Source organism: Bemisia tabaci, chromosome 1 (genome assembly GCF_918797505.1).
Source record: "Bemisia tabaci chromosome 1, PGI_BMITA_v3".
Taxonomy (NCBI): domain Eukaryota; kingdom Metazoa; phylum Arthropoda; class Insecta; order Hemiptera; family Aleyrodidae; genus Bemisia; species Bemisia tabaci.
The window spans coordinates 80,410,536-80,432,473 of record NC_092793.1 but is presented as its reverse complement, the minus strand read 5'-3'; the positions used below and the strand labels follow the sequence as shown (position 1 = coordinate 80,432,473).

Sequence of the window (21,938 nt, the reverse complement as noted above, 5' to 3'; positions counted from 1 at the left end):
AGCTGGTCTTTTCGATCAGGATGGAGTCGCTCACAATAAACACTCTCATGAGACCAGTGGCTACCGGCACTGCAAGTTCGCTTACAGTTCATGACTAGCATGGCCCCAGCAAGAGAATGCATCAATGAGTTTTCGTTCCAATGTTCGGTAGGGGGGGGGGAAGGGGGCACCATCATGTTGGGAGAAATAGGTGTCCAAAACACTATGGCAGGCAACATGTTAATGCATGAAATACTTAAGCCGTGACAAAATATTTTCAGTATGGCCCATGTGATCAATTCATCTGGAAAGTACAAGAATATTAATAGACCGTCAAAAAATTTTAAAATCAAGAGTAAGTATTAAAAAGTACACTTTCACAGAGAGGATTAGGTATTGGTGGAAAGTTGACTCCACACTCAGCAACATAATAAATAAAATGAAATTAGTATGCATATCGTTATTTTAAAACTTTGTAAAGTTCTTGATCGAAATTATTGACCAAGAGTTGATCTTTCACTTTCCAGGGGCAGTTTTTTTCGGATTGGGCCGGGGTGGATACCGCCACCTAGAATGTTTAATGATAATTGATAGCACAATTCGACGGTGTAAGTCGGCAATCACATAACTCGTTTGCGGTGCTGAAAATCTCCACCTCTATGTTATTTTTTAAAAGGAGAACAAATTGACATCATTCCTTGAAGTTTTTGCAGAATTTTCTTCGAACAGAGAAGAAAAATCACGGCAGTTTTAAAGAATTGCCGTTGAGTAGTTTTCCGTTTAAAAAATGAAGTATGACAGGAAGTCTGCGACGTCGCAAACAGAGTTATGTGATTGCCGACTTACACCGTCGAATTGTAATTTTTAGACAATTGGATGGATACGAGTGATTGTCTGTAACCAAGAAATTGAGCCTTGAGATTTACGCGCAGATATGAGAGATATACACACTAAACCTGATCCATCCTGATAACGTCTCAAGCAAAGGTGATACATGATACTATTGGATTGAAAACAATCATCCCTCACTAAGCACAGGTAGCGTTTTAGGGCGAAAATTTCACCAAAATATTCGTAACAATAAGCAAAGAATATAATTTTGATTAGAAGAAGAGGTAGAATGATTCTGTGCAAATGTGGAGAGAAAAACGACGATGAATTTACCCAGAAAACATTTTGTAAGTAAATGATTGTAAATTGGTGATAACCTCTCTGTAACCATGTCAACAAGAGCCCGGAGATCGTGGAGAATGATGTAAAATTAAACTATATGACTGATCGCACACCATCACACATTCTGAAACGCCGGAAAACACTTTCATCACATAAAAAGTAAAATGAGGTAGTTGACTGGATGTTTTAGCACGTAAGAACGCATTCCTCGTTCAAAACGGGAGTAGAAAAAATGTAAACAATCGCTATCAACTTCCAAGCGTAAACAACTTTCAAAATGAGAGTTCATTGGTTGATTGCGCCATGACGCGCCGGCGCTAATGCGCTTCAAGCGCTTCTAGCGGTTGAAAGTGCAAACAGAAGAGAGGGGAGTAAATTACGTAGCTCAATGGTCACTTGGTCAAATAATTTGGAAAAAATAAGAGAAATTAAATAAATAAAAAAAAAAAAAAAAAAAAAAAAAAAAAAAAAAAAAAGGTGGTAAAATAGAGCTGGATCCACATTTTTTAACGGGGAAGCAAGGCCAAAAACATCCAAAAATTTCAATCTAGTCAAAACTTCGAGCTTGCGTTCGGGTTCAGATTTTTGACTCGAATTGAAATTTTTGAAATTGTTTGGCCTTTCTTTCACCGCATAATAGTGTAGACTAGGGTGGCCCAATTATACACGGCAAAATTTATTTTGCGAATTTTTTTGGTCTTACTCCCTAGAACTGATCCATATGATCAAAGTACACTCTCTCTCAAGTTTCAGCCACATCGGATAGGTAATATTAACCCGTGCCGACCATCTTTTTAATATGCGATTTTACATTGAAAAACACTTTTTCTCAGAAAAATCCATTTCCCAGAAAATTTGTAATTTCTAGAAAAAATCTGAGGTCATATTTGGTCTCAGCAGAAAAAATTGAGTAGGAAAAGTTGCATTGGACTCCTCAGAAAAATTTCTTTACCCCTCGTTATAGCGCGGTGAAACAATTAATAACGCTAAACAAGGGTAAAATGACGGTGATACATCTCAAATAAGTACATGGGTCTGTCTCCGAAAACAAAGCTTAACATATGGTAGACGTGTTTTCCATGTAATTTTTTACGCTAAAGCCGGAAATATTATCCATTTTTCTCTATTCCATCAGGATTTTCCGGAAAATCGATTTTCTCGTGAAAACAGGGTTTTCCGGGGAGAGAAAATTAACGCTCGAATCTAATAGATGTTTTTGATGTGCTTATAAACGTTGAATTCGAAAATGATAGGTAACCGTTTTCTTCTATTCTATTAGGAGTTTCTGAGGAACTCAATTTTTCAAGTAAAAAGGGGATTTTCCAGGGAAAACTCAGTACCCTGGAAAACTTGTGAATTTCGATGAAATAACAGGTCATTTCTTAAATTTGCGACCGATCGTCTGGAGCTAATCATTTTCTGCACTTTCCTGGTACATTGATTTTACGTAAAAAATTTCCTAATGGAGAATTTTGTAGACTCATCCGTTTTGCTACCTGCCGAGGACGTCTCCGGTTGGCGAGATGCATAAGTGGCGCCCCGACGTCGATCCTTTATTTCCTAAAAATTGAGTTCTCCCCGGAAAACCCTGTTTTTACGAGAAAATCGATTTTCCGGAAAATCCCAATATAATGGAGCAACTTTGTCATCATTTCCGAACTCAGCGTTAAATAACACAAAAAAAAAAAACATCCGCCACATGTTGAGATTTATTCCCTGAAAATAGAGTTTTCCTCGGAAAACCCTCCATTTTACAAGAAAATCGATTTTCCGGAAAATCCTGATGGAATAGAGGAAAATGGATGGTATTTTCGGATTAAGCGTAAAAAAGTACATGGAAAACACGTCTACCATATGTTAAGCTTTGTTTTCGGGTACAGACCCATGTAATTATTTGAGATGTATCACCGTCATTTTACCCTCTTTTAGCGTTATCTAAATGTTTCACCGCTGTAACGAGGGGCAAAGACATTTTTCTGAGGAGTCCAATGCAACTTTTCCTGCTGAGACGGACTGAGACCAAATATGACCTCAGATTTTTTATAGAAATTACGCATTCTCCGGGAAATGGATTTTTCCGAGAAAAAGTGTTTTTCAATGTGAAATCACATGTAAAAAAGATGGCTCTGTTGGCACGGGTTAATATTATCCTATTTGGCTGAAACTTGGCAGAGAGTGTGTTTTGATCAAATGGATCAGTTCTAGGGGGTAAGACCAAAAAATTTCCGACATTGAAATAGTTTTTCATCAAACGGGAAAAGATTACTTAACGCCATGTCAGTTCGCCTTCAATTTATAATGCAGGCAACACGAGCTCCCAAGTGGTCGAATAGTAGTATCGTTCCCTATGTAACAGGCAGTCTTTGTTGGCAAATTTGTTGTGGACACGATGGATTTTGGTAGAATAGAATTCGGAGAGAGAGAGAGAGAAATAGAACTTCGGTTCTACAGGGGCTCAAAATCGAATAGGAGTATTGCACAGACACGTTGATTTCAGAAATTCTATCCCACCTTCTTGGTTCTTATTATTCCGATCTTTCAACTGCGCGCCGCGCCGACTTGACTGGCTCATTACAAATGGTTCCCTTTGGATTTCCAATCAGCTTGGATGAAACACCATTGGCGACAAGCTAATTTTCAAGATGACTAAATTAAAACACTTTATGGAGCACGCGTCTGATGAGAACACGAGGTGTTAGTTGGGCGAACGATTTACCCGGTTCAGAGTGGATGGGGAGAGAGAGGGAGAGAAAGAGGTGGGAGGGGGGAGATAAAAAGGATCTTCGTGTACTATACTTATAGACGAGCTGAGAGGTTGACAAGATGTGAGGTGTGGCAGTTAACCTGTTGTGCATGCATTAAACATCAGATTAAATTCTACTATCTTTCTCGTTGCTTCGAGAGGGTGGGAAGGGGTGTCTCCAGACTATCAATGTCAAATACGACTGGACCAAAGAAATTAGAAGTTGCCAAAATGAAAATAAATAACATTATTTCCTCGTTCAAAAACTTGCATATATGCTTAAAATTAAACCCTTCGCAAATGTAAACGGTGCGGTGTTAGCACATCACTGAAACGGCAGATACACTTGCGAGTTACAAGCGCTTATTGAAAGTGTAACACCGATAGAAAACCAGGATTTCGATCGTTCGACGTCGAGTTATCGAAATCCTCCTTAAGTCGCGGCGCGACGTTTCTATAAGCGGCCAGCATGCAGAAAGTGTAAGCGCCTTCAATTTTTGATTATGCAACATGGACATCCGTCAAGTATGAATAGTTGTATCAAAGCGTTTGAACTAACAACGCGGCGTATACATGCGTTCTCTGACTGCGATACTATCTACGTAGAATCTGGTTTGAATTCCGTCAATTATGAGTGATTGCCAATAATGCTCAATTATCTCTCCGCCTTAATTTTTTTCAGCGAACACTCGTTGCTTAAAATTTAATCCCTTCAAAATATGAATGGCGCTTGCACATAGCACTGTCGCATTACATCGTTCCTTTAAGCGGTCAGCACGTAGAGAGTGTGAGCGCCTTCAATTTTTGATTATGCAACATGGACATCCGTCAAGTACGAAAAGTTGTATCAAGGCGTTTGAACTGGCAGCGGCGCGGCGTATCTGGGGGGATTTCAGCTAATGGGAGAAAATGGTTCTGAAAAGAAGTTGGAAAGTGATTTGCCATATGAAGCTAAAGACTACTTTTCTGTTATCTTAGAGCTCCATACTGTAGGATTTAATTACGTGCATCGCAATATCTTTACGATTATTTATCTTTCCCAAGTCTGACATGTCAGTTTGGAGACGGTGTGTCAGGTTTGGTGACGTCACCAAACTGACATTTTGCCGTTATTCATTTTTCCTGCCAATTTACAATAACGAAATCAAACGAATCCTTGCAGTTATGAAACATTGCAGTCACTTTTTTTAGCAATTGAATCGTTAAATCAGCAATTTAATTTTTTCCGTGAGAGGTAATACGCTGTGCAAAATGGTGCATGATAATGCTATGATATGCATGTAGATGCAACATTCTTTCGCTGTGCTACAGATATTTTTGACTGCAAATATCTCAATCGCCAATTTCCTCCGATGAAGTGTTTACTAAAGAGAAGACCCGAGTATATTTATCCGTAAAATTTTCTTACACACCAGATTGTCCTAAGAATAAAACTTTCTGAAAAAATGCATAGGTTTTCCAGAGAAATATTTTGCAGATAAAATTGACAACATCTGAACGGGCTTACGGCGTACTTTCTCATCACTCACAAATACCAGAAGCGTGGCGTGCTTTGGGATATATCGATTGATCGGTCATTTAAACATATGTAAAAGTATCGATTTACAGGGTGTTCGCAGCGAACACCTTAATAATCGATTATTTACCACAGCTTCAAATGGGGAAATATCGATAGATCGCAAAGCACGCCACGCCACTGACGGATACATGGATAGAGCTGTCACAGCGGGTTATGACTGATTAGGCGAATGGAAAACCATTCCATGCTGACTGATGATTCGCGATTTTTAGCTGAAATATTGCGAAATTTCGAAATTCTGATGACACTCGAAACTGCACTTCCTCCCGGATTTTTCCACTTTTGTTTTTCCGAGAGTACCTATATTTGCTTCGCTTTTGTGCTGATGCAGCTTTGTCGGTCAGACAGCCCACCAACAAGATTTTAGTTTTTCACGTCCGCTTTCACGTTACAAACGGCCACATTCCCACTGCAGATTTTTGAATATTCAGCTCAAACAGTTAATTTCTCATTAAAAGTGAATTCGGCGCTGAAATGCAACTCGCGCTGGCTGGGCCCATAGTTTTATTTAGTTGAAAGAAATCAGAAATCTTAGCAATTACGTCTATACTTCTTGCCTCAGAAAATCTCCCAACTTTTAAAACCGATGACGCGACATTAGCCACAGCAATTCTTTGGATTTGAAAAAAAAAAAATATAATTAATCAATCATTATACGATAAGGACATAATTTACAATTAGCCTTTTCAGCAAAGTGCCCTGGCATATGATTCAGACCGTTTAAGTAAATATCAACGGCAAAACTACCAAACCACGTACCTCGTTTGTGGTGTTTTAAAATCTCCGCTCCCATTTTATTTTATGGAGGAAAAAAATTAACATCATTCCACGAATTCTTCACAATTTTTTTTTGGTAAAGAAAAATCTTCAAAGTCTTAAAAGTTAACGATAAGTAGTTTTCTATTTAAAATATAAACGTCACAAACCGAGACACGTTCACTGAAAAAAAAAAATCTCGGTGTATTTACTAAGAAAAGGGTAAAATTACCAAGAATTCGGGGTTCTATTTGATCCCAGTTTTTTCTTGGTAAAAGTACCATTTATGGAATTGGTAATTTTACCCAGAAATCTCGGTAAAATTATTGAACTTTCTCGGTAATTTTACTGGGCCTTGGTAAAAACGCCAATATTTTTTATCGACTGTGGTAGAATTACCGAGATAAAATGGCAAAGTTACCGGGAATTGATTACCAATAAAAGTGGTATTCTTACCTGAAAAATACAGTAAAAATACCGGTTTTTAGATAAGCTTACCAGTCTGTCTTGGTAGAATTACCAATAATTGGTAAAAAAAGTGAGATGGTAAAGGTACCAACGGACCTTGGTAAAAACGCCGAGAATTTTTTTTCAGTGGTGTTTGGGGGTACGATGTGATTTTGCTTTGAGCTAATCTTGTGGTTCCACTCATCTCGAAGGGTCTCCTATAGGTCAGGGCTGCCGGAAGTTCTACTTAGTAAAAATTAGTCGATATAGCAGCTTCAAAATTTTGTCACTCTTAGAGGATATTTCATTATAGTTATAGGTCAGAGGAACATGTAGAGTAGAGCCAAACACTCACCAAAATATGTGCGCTTCTCGGGTTTTTTTGTTCCATTTTTCTTCAAGAAGGTTGGTGGCTCTAGTTTGCCCCATTCGCCGAAATTCAATAGGAAAAAAAAGAAAATTAAGGAGCAAATGAATACACCCCCCCCCCCCCCCCGCGCCCTCCGGTCAACCTGGTGGGCGACCCTTCCCCTTCCGAAACAAAAACCTGGCTACGTGTCCGCGCATGACGTCAGAATAAATAACTAAAAATAAAGAGCATATCGTAGTAGAGAGCATCCGCGACACGTAGGTCTAATCTCTTATCCGTGGAATTTATTTAAAATTAACGACGAAACTGAAAAGGCCTACAAAGAATGGAGCTGCGATCGCGATCCTCTTTGCCCCGGGGCTCTCATGTGCTCCAACTTCTGACCTATGGACCGCGAGGGGCAGAGGAGAGGAGGGGGAATTGGGAGTCATAAATTGATTCCGTTCACGTAGCTCACGATAAATTATTGAAAACAAAACTAGATTTACAGTTGGTTCGGAAGAAACCACGGGCTCGATCCTCTGATCCTGGCCGCCGAGATTAAAACGAGAACCCGAATGCCAAATCGTCGTTTCTCTAGCGTAAGGGCGTGACTGCATTTCCACGTGAGCCCTGTTTTACATAAAAACCTATTCTTTCTGGGGCTCGTGCGGAGATCGAGATACGGTCTTTACGCCAGAGGAGCGACGAGATTTGGACGTATTTACGCTAAAAGGAACTATGTACATATAGGGTTTGCGTGCAACATAGTTCTTTTCAGCATAAATACGTCCTTTTGGCGGCTTGGTATCCTTTGAGTTAATGCATAAATGCCTTAAGTCGTGGAGATAAAGAGCGCAGTTGATGATGCATGTTGATAATGAAGCCCAAGCAGCTCTGAAAAGGAGCTTCAGATACAGATTTGCAATTGGACGTATTTCTACCAAACGGAACTATGTGCATAATGACGTGAGCCCTGATATGCACATATCGACGGTGCAAGTCGGCATCACATAACTCGGTTTGCGACGTCGCAAACTTCCTGTCATACTTTATTTTTTAAACAGAAAACTACTCAACGGCAATTCTTCGAAACTGCATTGAATTTTCCTCTCTGTGTGAAGATAATTCTGCATAAACTTCGAGGAATGTTGCCAATTTGTTCTCCTTTAAAAAAATAAGATAGAGGCGGATATTTTCAGACACCGCAAACGAGATTTGTGATTGCAGACTTACGCCGTCGATATTCTTATGGGTCTCAGGGCTAATGTCTTAATGCACATAGTTCCGTTTGATAGAAATACGTTCAATTGCCAGTTTTCAAAATGTTTCTTCACTAGAATGTGATGTATTTTCTTCGATTAATCATAGTTTGTGATATTAAGGAACACTTCTGTCGTGCTACGGAAGAACGCCGTATGAATTTTTCGAGCGTCGCCGAATTTCCCTCGATACAATGTTTATTTATAAGGAAAGTACGTTACAGATATTTGTTTTGAAATTTTCAGGAACTTTAGGAGAAATTGCGAACAAAATTAGCTGGAAAATGTAGAGAATTCATGAGTTTGGCAGGAAATTCATGTTTTATCGAAGGAAATTTGGTAACGGCTGAATGTCCGTACGGCATTTTTCCTTCGCACGGCAGACTTGACAAGCAATTTAATAGAAAAATGAAAATTGAAACTTTGAAAAACTAGAAAATGCAAATCGTGAGCAGAGTGGCATGAAACGAAAGAAAGAAATGAAAGATTGGGAATTTCAGTGAAATATTTCATGAAATTTCACGAGGCTGTGAAATATTTCATATTTTTCAGGAGCTAGATTATGTAACCCGCACTCAAACACACAAAAATATAAGAAAGTCACAATTCTTACATTTTGCGAGGTATGAAGAGGAACCGATATATTTCAATATCTTTCATGAATTTCTGAAATTTCATGAAATATTTCACAAGAAATTTCAAGATTTTATTTTTCATGAAATTTTGCCACCCTGATCGTGAGGTTTGGAAGGAGTATATCGACGGTGAAACTACCAAACCACGTATCTCGGTTTGCGACGTCGCAGACTTCCTGTCATACTCTATTTTTTAAATGAAAAACTACTCAACATCCAGTCTTGAAAATTTCTGTGATTTTTCCTCTTTGTGCGGAGAAAATTCCGTGAAAATTTCAAGGAATGATATTGATTTGGTCAACTTCAAAAAAATAAAATGTGAGCGTAGATTTTTAAACACCGCAAACGAGTTACGTGGTTTGGTAGTTTCACCGACGATATTCTAAATCCTTCGGGAGGTCACGTGGTTTCGCAATTTAGCCATCAATTTGGAGCCTTTTAATGGCCTTTCTTGAATACAACCCACTAAGTGGCTGATCTCTTAACCGCTCGGTCGAATCCATGATTCAAGCTTATTGGTGAGAGAAAGTCTGAGGAAAAACTGCGGCGAGGGTGGATGATGAATTTTTCATTAAAGCGATCGGATCTCGGCTCCTTGTGCCGCGCGAGGCTCTCGTAGAGTATCGTAAACGGAGTAAATTATTACGGGCAATTAATTAATGAGCACTACCGGTGGTGGGGGCCGCTGCCTCGCCCGTTGGGAAGAGATCAGATTCCGGCCGCGGGGGACCGGGTTCTTGGCGGCTTGTAATTTGAGGAAAGAATCACTGCTCGATCCGGTTACGCCCAGGGTGCATCACTGCCGTCCTATGTAAAAACGCCGTATAAGCCTTCGAATCTTGCCAGATTTCTCCTGTGAAAATATTTATTTTTGAAGAAAGATGTGAATATTTTCTGTTGAAATTTTCAGACTTTGTAGGTCAAATTACGAACGAAATCCTCTGAAAAGTCGGAGAGGAGATTCAGAAATTTTCCTCAAAATTCTTGATTGACGAAGGAAACTTGGCAAGGCCTGATGGCTCATACGGCGTTACTACGTAGCGCGCCCCAGATCATTGCACTCCTGTACCATGCTGAGAAAAACGCCGTACGAATATTCGAATTTTACTGAATTTCCCCTGATAAAAAAGTGCATTTCGGTTAATTTCTTTTGATTGGAGCTTCTTTCGGATGAATTTACCAAAATTCAAGTCTGTCGCATCTTATGGGTTATAAGCCATTCACGGAGACATAATTTTCGTAATTGGATTCTCAAACTTGTATTCCTACATCAAAATAAATCAGTTCAACCGCAAGAAGCCCAGCTATTTTTTCCTTCTCCTCTTATTTTTATTTTGAAATTGGTAGGAGGTAAAATTGCACTTTTGTGCTGCTGAAACAAACTGACATGTCCTTTCATTCTGCATGTCACCGGGATGGGCGTGTAGAGTGGGCCCCTGGACAGTTATGCAACGAGCGGCACACAAAATACAGGCCCGCGACATACGACGTAGTCTCACCGTCAAAGAAGCTTCAATTGTTGTGCAAGACGACATTACCACAGCAATTGAAATGAATGCTCTGCTATGATACGCTTTTCAAACACTATTGCCTGATCGTGAGAACAAGGAATATATATTTCTGAAACTTCGAACTAACGATCCGAGAGAAAGTTTTGCAAAGTTGTAAACTGTTGCCGTCTTTGAAAATATTGCTGAATCCTACAATCATTCAGAGTAATACCGCCGTCCATGAGAAATTACGTATGATCAGATGGGGAAAAAATGAGGTACCCGAGAATTCCAGTTTTCATGCCTCTGGAAATTTTATTTTTTCCTGCTTTTGAATAAATGGAAAGCCTGAAGCAGTCTGGTTTCCCTCGGCCTCAATCACTGCTGATAATACTACTAACTGTGGAAATCTCTGCAGTTTATTACTTTTGTGCGTCATTTTTGGCTCACTTTCTGATTTCTTTTTCTAACGACACTTCTAGCGACCAAAGAGCGTGCAGTTCCTACAAAATTAAATCAGTGGAGAGGACAAGGGGGGTAGGGGTCTAGGGGGTCTGAAATTTTCCTGCATAATTTTTGCAGAATCAACCGCTTTTCCTTCAAACGTTGGATACCTTCATTTTGAGAAATTATTTGTTCCTACTCTAAAAGTTTTCTAAAATCTAAAAGTTTCTCATGTTCATATATAAGGTGAGTATAATTGATATATGCTAAATCTAAGACGTAACATGAGTGTAAATATTTTGATCTTAGCATTCTCCTATATTATTTTTGTACCATTGGATTTTGACTCACACGATTTAGCTATAAATTTCATCTGTTATTTTGTTTTGAAAAAACGGCGTAAAATTGATATTACGAAAATTAACTTACGCAATAAAACCTCGAGTTGCGGCATTCCTCATATCATTTAACTTTCCACCGATTGATGTGCCTGAAACATAAAAAACAGCACAATGGTTAACTTTCAGAAATTAGAATAAACCTTATACCCACTAACAAGGCATTTGTATCGATGTATTTTTCTTTTCTTCGTGTTACATTTTTATTAGGTGCTTAATTTCAAATTACAGAGGATTTCGACACATCACTAACTCTCGGGAAAATTGATACGTGTTTTTCTCGCGGGTTCCACAGAATATGCTTCGAAATTTGATCCAGATGGCCTGAAAGTGTCAAGGAATAATATTCAGAACGTTCTTTCAAAACATATATTTTCTGAGAGGCAATTTGGCTACACTCGAATGTTCATAGGACGTTTTTCCTTAACACCACTGAAAAAAATAATATGCTGTTTTAGCACCTAGGATGTCAAAAATGTGTCTGGTGATCCCAAGATGCTGCCTTTTGCTGCCCCCGCAGTTAACTTTACATCCTATGAATGCAAATTTAACTACGTGGGCATAGTCAAGGCAGCATCTTAGGATCCCCAGACACATTTTTGACATCCTAGGTGCTAACACAGCATACCATTTTTTTCAGGTACGGCAATGCACACTTGGCTCTTTTCTGCTGAACTCAGTCCAGTTGACAACAAAGCGGCCTGGAACGACTGTTGAAGGCGGAGCGGGGGTAAAGTGACTTTGGCGGATGCCGTATATCCCTTTAGATCCTAATTGCGAGATAGCGATTGGGCGTCCCGCTGCGATTTGCGATTTCGGCGGTTCCCCGCGACGACGTCAACCTGATGGAGGAGGGGCGGGGGGAGGGGGAGGGGGAGGGGGCGGCAGCAGGAAGACGTTCAATCACTGATCACCCGTTTATTCGGGCCTCTGCCACGCTCAGCGATGTTGATGTCGCCTAATGATTCATCGTCCCGTTGAGACACACTCCGCCGTTGTGCCGAGGAGAAACGTCGCACGAGCGATTGGATATTGACAGATTTTCACCCGGAAAATATTTATTTCGGGAAAAAGTTTTGAATATTTTGTCTTGACATTTTCAGACACCTCAGATCGGATTACGAACGAAATGTTCCGGAAAATTGGAGAAAAATACTCACAAATCGCCCCGAAAATTCGCGATGTGTCGAAGGAGATGTAACAACGTCTGGATGCTCATACGGCGTTTTCCCTTAGCGCGACAGGTACTGGATTTACGAAAGTCAGCTCATGCTCATACCATCGCTTGTTTGAACGGTCAACGCATTATGCTGCCGTGCTAAGGAAAAACGGCGTATGAACATTCGAGAGTTGCCAAATTGCCCCGGATAAAACATGTATTTTGAAGAAAATTATTCGAATTTTTCATTGACGTCTTTAGCCATTTTCGATTATGGTGCGAATAAAAGTGTCAGGAACATTTAAAGAAAAATAATCACAGTTTTTCAAGTAAATTCGGTTTTTATTGAAGGAAATGTGGCAACGTCTGGAGGCTCATAATACGTTCTTACTTCGTAACCAATGAAGGTTGAACCAAGGCTTCGTAACCAATGGTTGAACTTCGGAACCAATGAAGAATTGCTTTTTGGTCCATATCTACTTATTTCACACTAATCGATAACTAAATTCACTACGTACCTAGCTCCATTTCGGTGTTTCAATATGTTCTTTTGTTACTTGGGTATTCTTTCATAAATGAACTAAGAAACATTTCACCTGAATCTTTTGTGTTCGTCTTCCAACCATCGTAAAAATTCTCGCGCATTCCAATGAAGAATTGGAATTTGAGGGTAAATACGCTTCCTTGACTTTAGAAATTAAATTAAATGATGGTGGGTTTTTTTTATTACGTTGATAGTCATAATGCAGGATGGTCTGGGACACCCTGTATACTCTCAACTCGCAAGTCTGCATCCAATAAGTTGTGTATTTTTAGTAAAGAACATGACTATTTTCCGGAAAAAATAGACTAGTTCTTCAAATAAACAAAAGCTCGAGCTCTCCACATTTCACAAGTATTTAAGCGAGATTTTGAGTGGGAAAAAAAACAACAAGTCAAAGTAAAATCTCATCATTTTTCGTTTTTCCAGAACACAGTCATTGAATATCTGTCACTGTAAGCAATTCACTTTTACTGAGAAGACAGTTTTCAGTAGTCAGCAGTGTATAAGAATAGACCGCCTCTGCTATTATGTCTTGATGCCGTGAGTTTAGGTCAGCACAGCAAGTCCACCTCCCGAGCTTTGAATCAAAAACCACGCACCGAAAACTTAAACCTCGTGGAGATATGTTGTTTCTGCATATAACTGACTCTGCCTGAGTAAGCATGTGCATTTATTCACGCGTAATTTCCGCTAAAAATCAGCCGGCTCAACCGGGCGGGCCAAATGGAGTGAGCTTCAGATTCACCACTAACTTCCTCCCTTGTCGGAGACAAAAAGGTCATCCCTCGGTTTTGAGGGGGGGGGGGTGAAGGGGGGGGGGACTAGAGAAATTAATTGAGACAACCCACTCATGACTTTAAAGTAAGGAAAATTCTGACAAAGATGCCAGGCTGCATCTCCAGCTTTCAATTTAGCATCAAGATAAAACAAGCGGGAAAGTTCTAATACTGTTGTATTAGAAAAGCGCTCAGGTGTTAGTAAATGTATTTAATGAAGAAAGGACGTATAAACTCCGTCGAATTGGCTGGGAAATGGAAATAAAACATCAGCTGATAGCAAACAAAGGTTACCAAGGAAACCGTAAACGCGTATTTTTGTTTCCTGAAAATGAGCTCACCGTTGAGCTCATCAGGCGCGTTTTTTTAGGCTTCATTCGAGTTCAACGATCAATTTCGATAAGAATTACTCTACCGCTAAGAAATTTTCTTATAGACAAACGATCGAAACTACCTGCGCATTACGTTAAAAGCATAAAATACAGTTTTCACAGCTTTATTTATTTTAAAAATGGACCCCCCCAAAAAGCCTACACATCGATGAGCTGGTGCGCCATTTAAACGCATTAGCACTAGTATACTAGTACTCAGAGGAAAGTCGAAATCAAAAAGCGCTGCCTATCGGCTGAGCGCTTAAAAAGATGAGTGTAAACTTCGGCTGTCGCAATTTTGAAAGCAAATAGATTTGGTATCCTAAAAAAGTATCGTCTTAAGTAAGAGTCATAAAGTAGGGGTGTATTTTCCCTAAGGCTCTGTTTGGAGAATTTGCAAATTCCCATGTTGATTTTTCAGAACATATTGTTAGGATACCCAATCTAAATAAAATACGATATTATGGGCAGTGGACCACCAGACAAGGTGCAAATTTCAAAATATTGATCCATGACTCCTATAATTACACGTAAAACACGTTTTGGGCAACACAAATCACTAAAATCAACTTCTAACTACGAGATTAACGTTTTTAGTTCACATCGGTTCACATATCGTTTTTAGTCGTATAATTTCGAACTCTCCGCTCACAAGAAAAACAGTTCCATACTTGAATCAAATCACGCACTACAACGATTTTGGCAGGGTTCTAAATCGAGCAACGTTCCTTCCACGCCTTGTATTTTCATGGTGTTAAAAATGTGCAACAACTGAGGCAAAGCACCAAGATTGATGTTGCCATATTTTTGTATTGTAGAGATGAACTTCTGAATGAAGTTCTGTGTGTTTTGTCCTTCAATCAACTTTTGAATGCGGTATTGCTTCAATAAGATCACTACAGCATCCATTCTCCTTACATTTTTACTGCGTTTCAATTTTGTATTCCTAATCCCTGTAAATGTTACCGTAATAATTTCCAGTATTACCGTGCTGTGCCGTAATAATTTCTGGTAACATTTACTGCACGATTTGACTCGCATAGATTTAAGTTTTTTCAGGAGCGGGAGGTTTGAATTAACGCATCGGAAAACGTTAGATATCTTATTTAGGGGTTGATTTCAGAAATTTTCGTCTGCAAATCGTGACATTTTAATACGGAAACATGTACCAGAGGCCAGAGTGCTTGAATTCGCACCTTGAATAATGGTCCAATGAAAATAAAGTTTATGGCGAAAATTCGACGTATGGAAAAACGCAACGTTCTTGTAATATGGCAACCTTGGGCGAAATAGTAATTAATGCGTCCACCCTTCGTTCCATACCAAAGTCTGGACGAAGGCAGGGCGAGGGATATCCCAATTTTAGCTTTTACTCTAACTTCCCCGTGACCCGACCCCTTCCGACTGAGGCTCGTTAAAGCCACCTCGATTAACTCCTGCGACTGTTTCTTCCCGCTCTGTGCCGCGAGTCCTAGGTCAAATACTGGACGGGGAAGGGAATTCGGCAAGTGCCGGCTTTATCTAGAGGTTTTTGCACGGCAAAAGACACCGAAGGCGGCAAAAGTTCTTGAGAAAAATGGACGTATTTATGCTAAACGGAATTATATGCAAGTAGAAAGATGGGGTGTGCTCCTGGTGAGCTGGATATATAAGACACAATGTAAAAGTGGATATAACTCCTTTTGAGAAAATGGGAAAGTGGGATTTGACATTAAATCAACAAGAACTGAGTGTTAACTCGTGAGCCGTGAACATGACACAAGAGCGTTGTGGACAGGGCTCATGAGTTAAAGCGCCACGACGAAGATCTCCTCGTCGTCTTCGGTCTCGGTCGTCGACGCTGACGTCACCGGCGCTTTAAAATTCCCATTCATTCTTATGGCCATCAACCAACGAGCACACCCCATCTTTATCTTTCCACTTGTACATAGTTCTATTTAGCATAAAATACGTCCAAATGATCATCAAAGTTACATGGAACGAGTCTGTCACACACGAGAAAAACAGCCAGCTAAATACATTCTATGATACAGGTCTCACTTGATTCTCGTGCGATTTTAAATGTAAATGAGGGGATTCAGGTGGCTGTATCTCCAGAATGCAACACACCCATAGTGAAGGCTCAAAACCAGTGATATCCGTCTAAACTCTTATCGCGACACTAAAAAACAAGAATCAGTTGAATGAACAACTATCGCGCACTGGGACAGTAAAATAATAAAAATTTAAACAGCGGGTAACAAGGCTGATTTTCAAATAAATACTACTAAAACATTTCGGCTGAAAACTCAGCCTTTGCGGTGTGCATTGTTTGGAGATTGTGCACACCGGGGTAGGTTCGACACCAGGAAAACACGGCTTTTCAACGACTTGAGCTTGCACTGTGGTATACGCGCAATGCATGAGGTATCCTGCAGACTTGTAAGGCGCTGTACTATGCTCCGCGCGCACCTTGCTATACGCGCAATGCATGAAGTATCCTGCGGTCTTGTAAGGCGCTACTATGCGATTTGCGCCGCGCCGTGCGCGCCAGATCCGATCCGGCCGCACTGTGTTTGGTGCGAATTGTTGAAATTGTGTTGAAAATTTCCAAATTTTTGGCGTCAGCGATCTTCAACTTATGATTATGAAGTTTTTGTACAGTTTGTTGGAATTATTGTCATTTTAAATGATAAAACATTAGGTACATAAAACCCCACTAATTCTCTTCTTTTCATTTACATAGTTCCTCAGTTGAATAAGAACAGTAAAAAATTTTACAAATCTAAAAACTTAGCACTTGGCTGTACTTTTCAAAGCGAGAAAAATGTTGTTATCTTAACAAAATTGCCTAAAAACATTTTTCTCGCTTTGGAAGGTACAGCCAAGTGCTTTTTAGATTTTTAGAATTGCTTACTAATTTTATCTAACTGAGGAGGGCCGAGTTTTCAGCCGAAACGTTTTGGTGGTATTTATGTGATAATTAACCTTATTAACCGCTGTTTAAATTGTCATCGTTGTATATCTTGTCATGGGTTACGGAGCATCAAACATAATTGAGACAATGCGCTGTTGCCTAAATTGAACTTTGAAGGAGCATCTTAAGCCAAGTTTCTTTGGAGCGGTGAGAGCATTTATCTTAAGCGCGGGTCTTGACTCTGGGCGGGGTGCGAATTGATAAATGTGTCCCGGCGAAGAGACTGGAAAACACATGATTCAATTGGTCCGAGGTTGTAATAAGAGTCGCGCCCCAGGAGTAATTCAGTGGTTTCAGGCGGCTCATACCTCATCCCGGAAACTCCCATAACGATGTTCTCTCCCACCGCACACCGATGCGAGTTTTAGTCAAAAACAACAACCTAGTATTCTTGCAAAAACACACCTACGTTGCCGTGACGTTGACAAATTTCTTTTGATAAAATGCGAATTTCTTACAAAAGTCATAAAGATTTTTCCCCCAATTTTTCGGACAATTATATTTGCCATTTAATCTTTAACGTCTGGAAATTTTAAGAAAAAATATAAATAACTTTCTTCAAAACAAATTTTTTTTATCAGAGAAAATTTAGCAACATTCAAATGTTCATACGACGCTTTTATTTAGCATGGCAGTGTGGTTTTCCCTTCAAGCACCAAGATGTCTCTGCTTATCGATGTTTTTTTGTACCCTTAGTAGAAATTAATTATCCGTCATTGACTAGCTATTATCAAATATTCAAATCTCTTCCTAAAATGTTTTTGATTTTTTTTTTTTAAAACAGTAATGAAACAAGGAAACCGTTATCGAATATTGAGAACTAGTGGCACACATAAATTGATAGCCAGAGGGCGAAACCACGTATCTCCATAAAGATATTTCAACATTTCTGCTCTTATTTTATTTATTTGAAGAGGGGTGAGCCAACTTTATACTTGTAGCTTGATATTTTTTAAGAGTATTCTGCTAACAGAGGAGAAAAATCAGGGGAATTTTCAGTAGATCACGTTGACTAGTTTTCCGAAGAAACAACAAAGTATTACAGGAAGTCTACAACATCGCAAAATTAGATATGTGGTTTCGTGTTCTCGGCATTGATATGTAGATATGAACTTTAATAAAATGCAGAAACCAAATTTTACTCCACGCATCCGAAGTTGCCCGGATAAATTATTACAGGCAAGCTAATTAGAATAAGCGTGTAACTCAAATGAACCCAAAATTACGCCGCTAATCCTGTGCTAGAACCAAATTCAAACCTCCAAATTTCTGCATGCAACTATTACTGCTCTTAAACCACCCATATTGCGTAATCAAGATATCAAAGCCGGACTACATGACTTGAGGGGAAAAAACAAAGAGTGGATTTCCAATGATAGTAGTCTACTAATATGCCATGCACGAACGAATTGAATATGACACATATTTTAAGCGACTATTCTATAGGTGAAGTTGGAGTATGTAGAATACATATCGACGATGTAAGTCGGCAATCATATAATTTGGTTTGCGACGTCGCAGACTTCCTGCCATACTACATTTTTTTCAACGGAAAACTACCCAACGGCAATTATTTAAAACTGCCGTGATTTTTTTCTCTATGCGAAAAAAATTCTGCAAAAACTTCAAGGAATGATGTCAATTTGTTCTTCTTTAAAAAAATAACATAGAGGCGAGGATTTTCAGACACCGCAAACGAGATATGTGATTGTGGACTTACGCTGTCGATATGTAAATGAAAAGAAAATAATTAGTTGGGTTTAATGTAATGTTTTATCATTTAAAATGACAATATTTCCAACAAACTTTACAAAAACTTTATAATCATAAGTTGATGACCGCTGACGCCAAAAGTTTGGAAATTTTCAACACAATTTCAACAATTCGCATCAAACACAGTGCGGCCGGATCGGATCTGGCGCGCACGGCGCGGCGCATAACGCATAGTAGCGCCTTACAAGACCGCAGGATACTTCATGCATTGCGTGTACAGCACGGTGCGCGCGGAGCTTAGTATAGCGCCTTACAAGTCTGCAGGATATCTCATGCATTGCGCGTATACCACAGTGCAAGTTCAAGTCGTTGAAAAGTCGTGTTTTCTTGGTGTCGAACCTACCCCGGTGTGCACAATTTCCGAACAGTGCACACCGCAAACTATTACTAAGCCCAATTCACACTATCAAACTTTTCATCCGACATAAGTGAACGAAAAGTTGGATGGAGAGTTGAAAGCAAAAAAATTTGATTCAATTACTTTTCGTTAAATTTTCCGAAAGTTGCACGAAAAGTTTAATGTGACGTCACATTCAAGTTTCCGTTCAATTTTTCATCAAATTGCCGTTTTCTCGCGTCAGTATCGTACTATTCAACTTTTCATTACGACAAGTTGCATCCAAGAGTTGAATGAAAAGTTTGAAAGTGTGAATTTGGCTTTATCCTCTAGCAACTTTAACTACCTATTTAAAAAATTGAAGGCAAACTGGACAGAATCAACGTACGCAGATCACGTTATGTCGAAGGGATATCAGTCCGCCAAAGCTTTACCTAAAGGGATGAACATGATCTTATTACTGAAATTCATTTTCACTCTTGCAAAAAATCTAAAAATAATACTCGGATAGCTTTTTGATGAAAATCTCTCTTTTTTTTATTACAAGAGGATTTAAGCAATCTTAAATTAGTCGAGAAGTTTCTTTCCCTCAAGCCTCTCCGCAAGATTCTACCCAAAATTTACAATAGGGATTTTGTAGAAGCAACACATTAAATAGATGGACGTATTTCTACCAAACTGAATTATGTGCATTAAGGCATGAGTCCTGAGACCCACACTGGAAAAAAAACACACATTGGATCTTGGGTCCCGACTCTTGAAAACATTGACAAGAAAAAATACTCTGGATTCAATCGGATTTTTGCTTGAATCAAAACGAAATCCGCTTAAATTAAGAGGCTTGGTTCTTGATTTAAGCTAGATTCTGATTGAATCAAGAGTACTTTTTCTTGTCGATGTTTTTAAGAATCTGAACATTAGATCCAACGTGCTTTTTTTCCCAGTGCACAAGAATATAATGCATAACAGGGCTCACGTCCTAATGCACATAGTTCCGTTTGGCAGAAATACGTCCAGATGTTTTACCCTGAAGTGTAAAATCCTACAGTCTCGGCAAATCCAAGCTCTGGTGAAATACTTCCAGCTCACTATCGAAAGAATAAGTTTTATTTTTAGGAGTGGTGCGAGCCAGAAGAGGCCATTGAAGCTGCCGCTCCTGACCGATTAGTGCAGTGGGGCAATTAATCCCGGCCTGTTTTCCAAGAGCAGGGGGGATGGGGGGCTGGGGGTCGGGGGTCGGGGGTCGGGGGTCGGGGAGACGAGAGAAATTACGGTTTCTGGACTCTGGCTAGCCCGGAGCCGGCCTACCGGGAGGAGAGGTGACATCGTAGTAAAAATTAGACCCGAGTCTGGATTTATGCGACCATCAATTACCGACTCTCGATGGCCGATCGGCCGTTAAGTCCTCGGTTTTTTCTTGTCCGGCCCGACCAATATAGTTTATTTCCCACTTCCTCGAGAGAGCCCACTCAATCTTTGTGCACGCTGATTTTGCGCTATCGCTGCGATCTGGTTTTTAAAAGCAGACCATCACGTAGATTTGAAAAAGAAAGCTGACACGTTGTGTTAACACGAATCTTTTTCATGTAAATTAATCACACGGGCCAGTAATGATCCAAGTATGTGAAATGAAAATTGTGAACGTTTAAAATTCTAACGGAAGAATTTGACGCAATTTCATGAAAAAAAGCTTTGAAACATAATAACGTCACTCAAGTTTTAAATTTTATCGAATTTGATTTATTTAATTCTCTTAAGTATCTACAAATATTCGTCTTCTCTTTCTCCAGGAATTATTTGAACCCATTCGTGACATTTTCGTTGTATTTCAAATATTTCTTTGACATTTTTCTCCTCTACAATGCTCTGACGCTTACAAGACCTGGCTTTGGCCCGTCTGAAATTTTTTTAAACCAAAATCAAATTTTGAGAACCAAACAAGTAATGGGCCTCTTAAACGAGAAAAAGAGAAGAAGAACAAGATAACGGAGAAGAAGAATGATAAAACGAAAAAGAGGAAGAAATATTATTTTGTTTTTCTAATATTTTTTTATCAAAATGAATGTATCAATTAAAGATAAAGACCTTTTGATATCTGCTCTAAGGATGTTTTCTGTTGTATGAGAAATGGTCAGAATTCCCCTCCCCAAATTTCGATAAATGTATCACTTTCCCCGTGCGCATGTAAATGCTGGACGCGTTTAGATCGAACGTCTCATATTTGACGAAACTAATAAATTCTTTCATTCCGACTTCCGAAGAAACACAACGCCGCTTCGAACATTCCCCCCGGGAGGTAGACGGGAAAATGAAGAAGTGGAGCTTCCGGTAATTACTGAGTTAGGAGGCTCTGCGGTCAACTGACTTTAAATAACAAATATTTTCACGCGCAGTTAGCGTCAAGACGTATCTCAAATGAAAACGAAACCCTTTGACGTACCTGCATATTACAGTCATGGAAGAGTTCACCAAAATTTAGCAGGTCATTAACGTCATGCTCTGACGCTTTAAAAATTAAAACAGATACACTACGGCCTTTGTGTCAGTACATCTTTCAAAGGAAATCTTTATTTCCTTCTCCTTTTTCTTTTAATGTTTGGTTTGATCTACGAGGAGTTGGACTCCAGAAGGATATTCTGGCGCAGCCATGATCAATAAGTTCTCCTGATTCTAGGGAAAAAAAGGGTGTGGGAACATCACTATCTGTGTTGCAATGGTTAAATGTTGATAACTTTTTCACAAGTTAATTTTTTCAAAAGTCATTCGG

General features: G+C 39.4%; 1 protein-coding gene across 5 annotated transcripts in view; it reads right to left on the bottom strand.

The window, feature by feature from the left end:
- LOC109044024 (protein O-linked-mannose beta-1,2-N-acetylglucosaminyltransferase 1) overlaps positions 1 to 21,938 on the bottom strand; it is a 357,066-nt gene that overhangs the window by 26,027 nt on the left and 309,101 nt on the right. For 2 of the 5 annotated variants that reach the window (XM_019061480.2, XM_019061485.2), the window contains one exon: positions 11,287 to 11,347. The gene's annotated coding sequence lies outside the window, so the exon portion shown is untranslated. Of the gene's footprint in view, positions 1 to 1,143; positions 1,437 to 5,307; positions 5,328 to 11,286; positions 11,348 to 21,938 lie in introns of those variants that run through there. The other 3 variants (XM_072306271.1, XM_019061484.2, XM_019061483.2) reach the window with 3 other exon arrangements.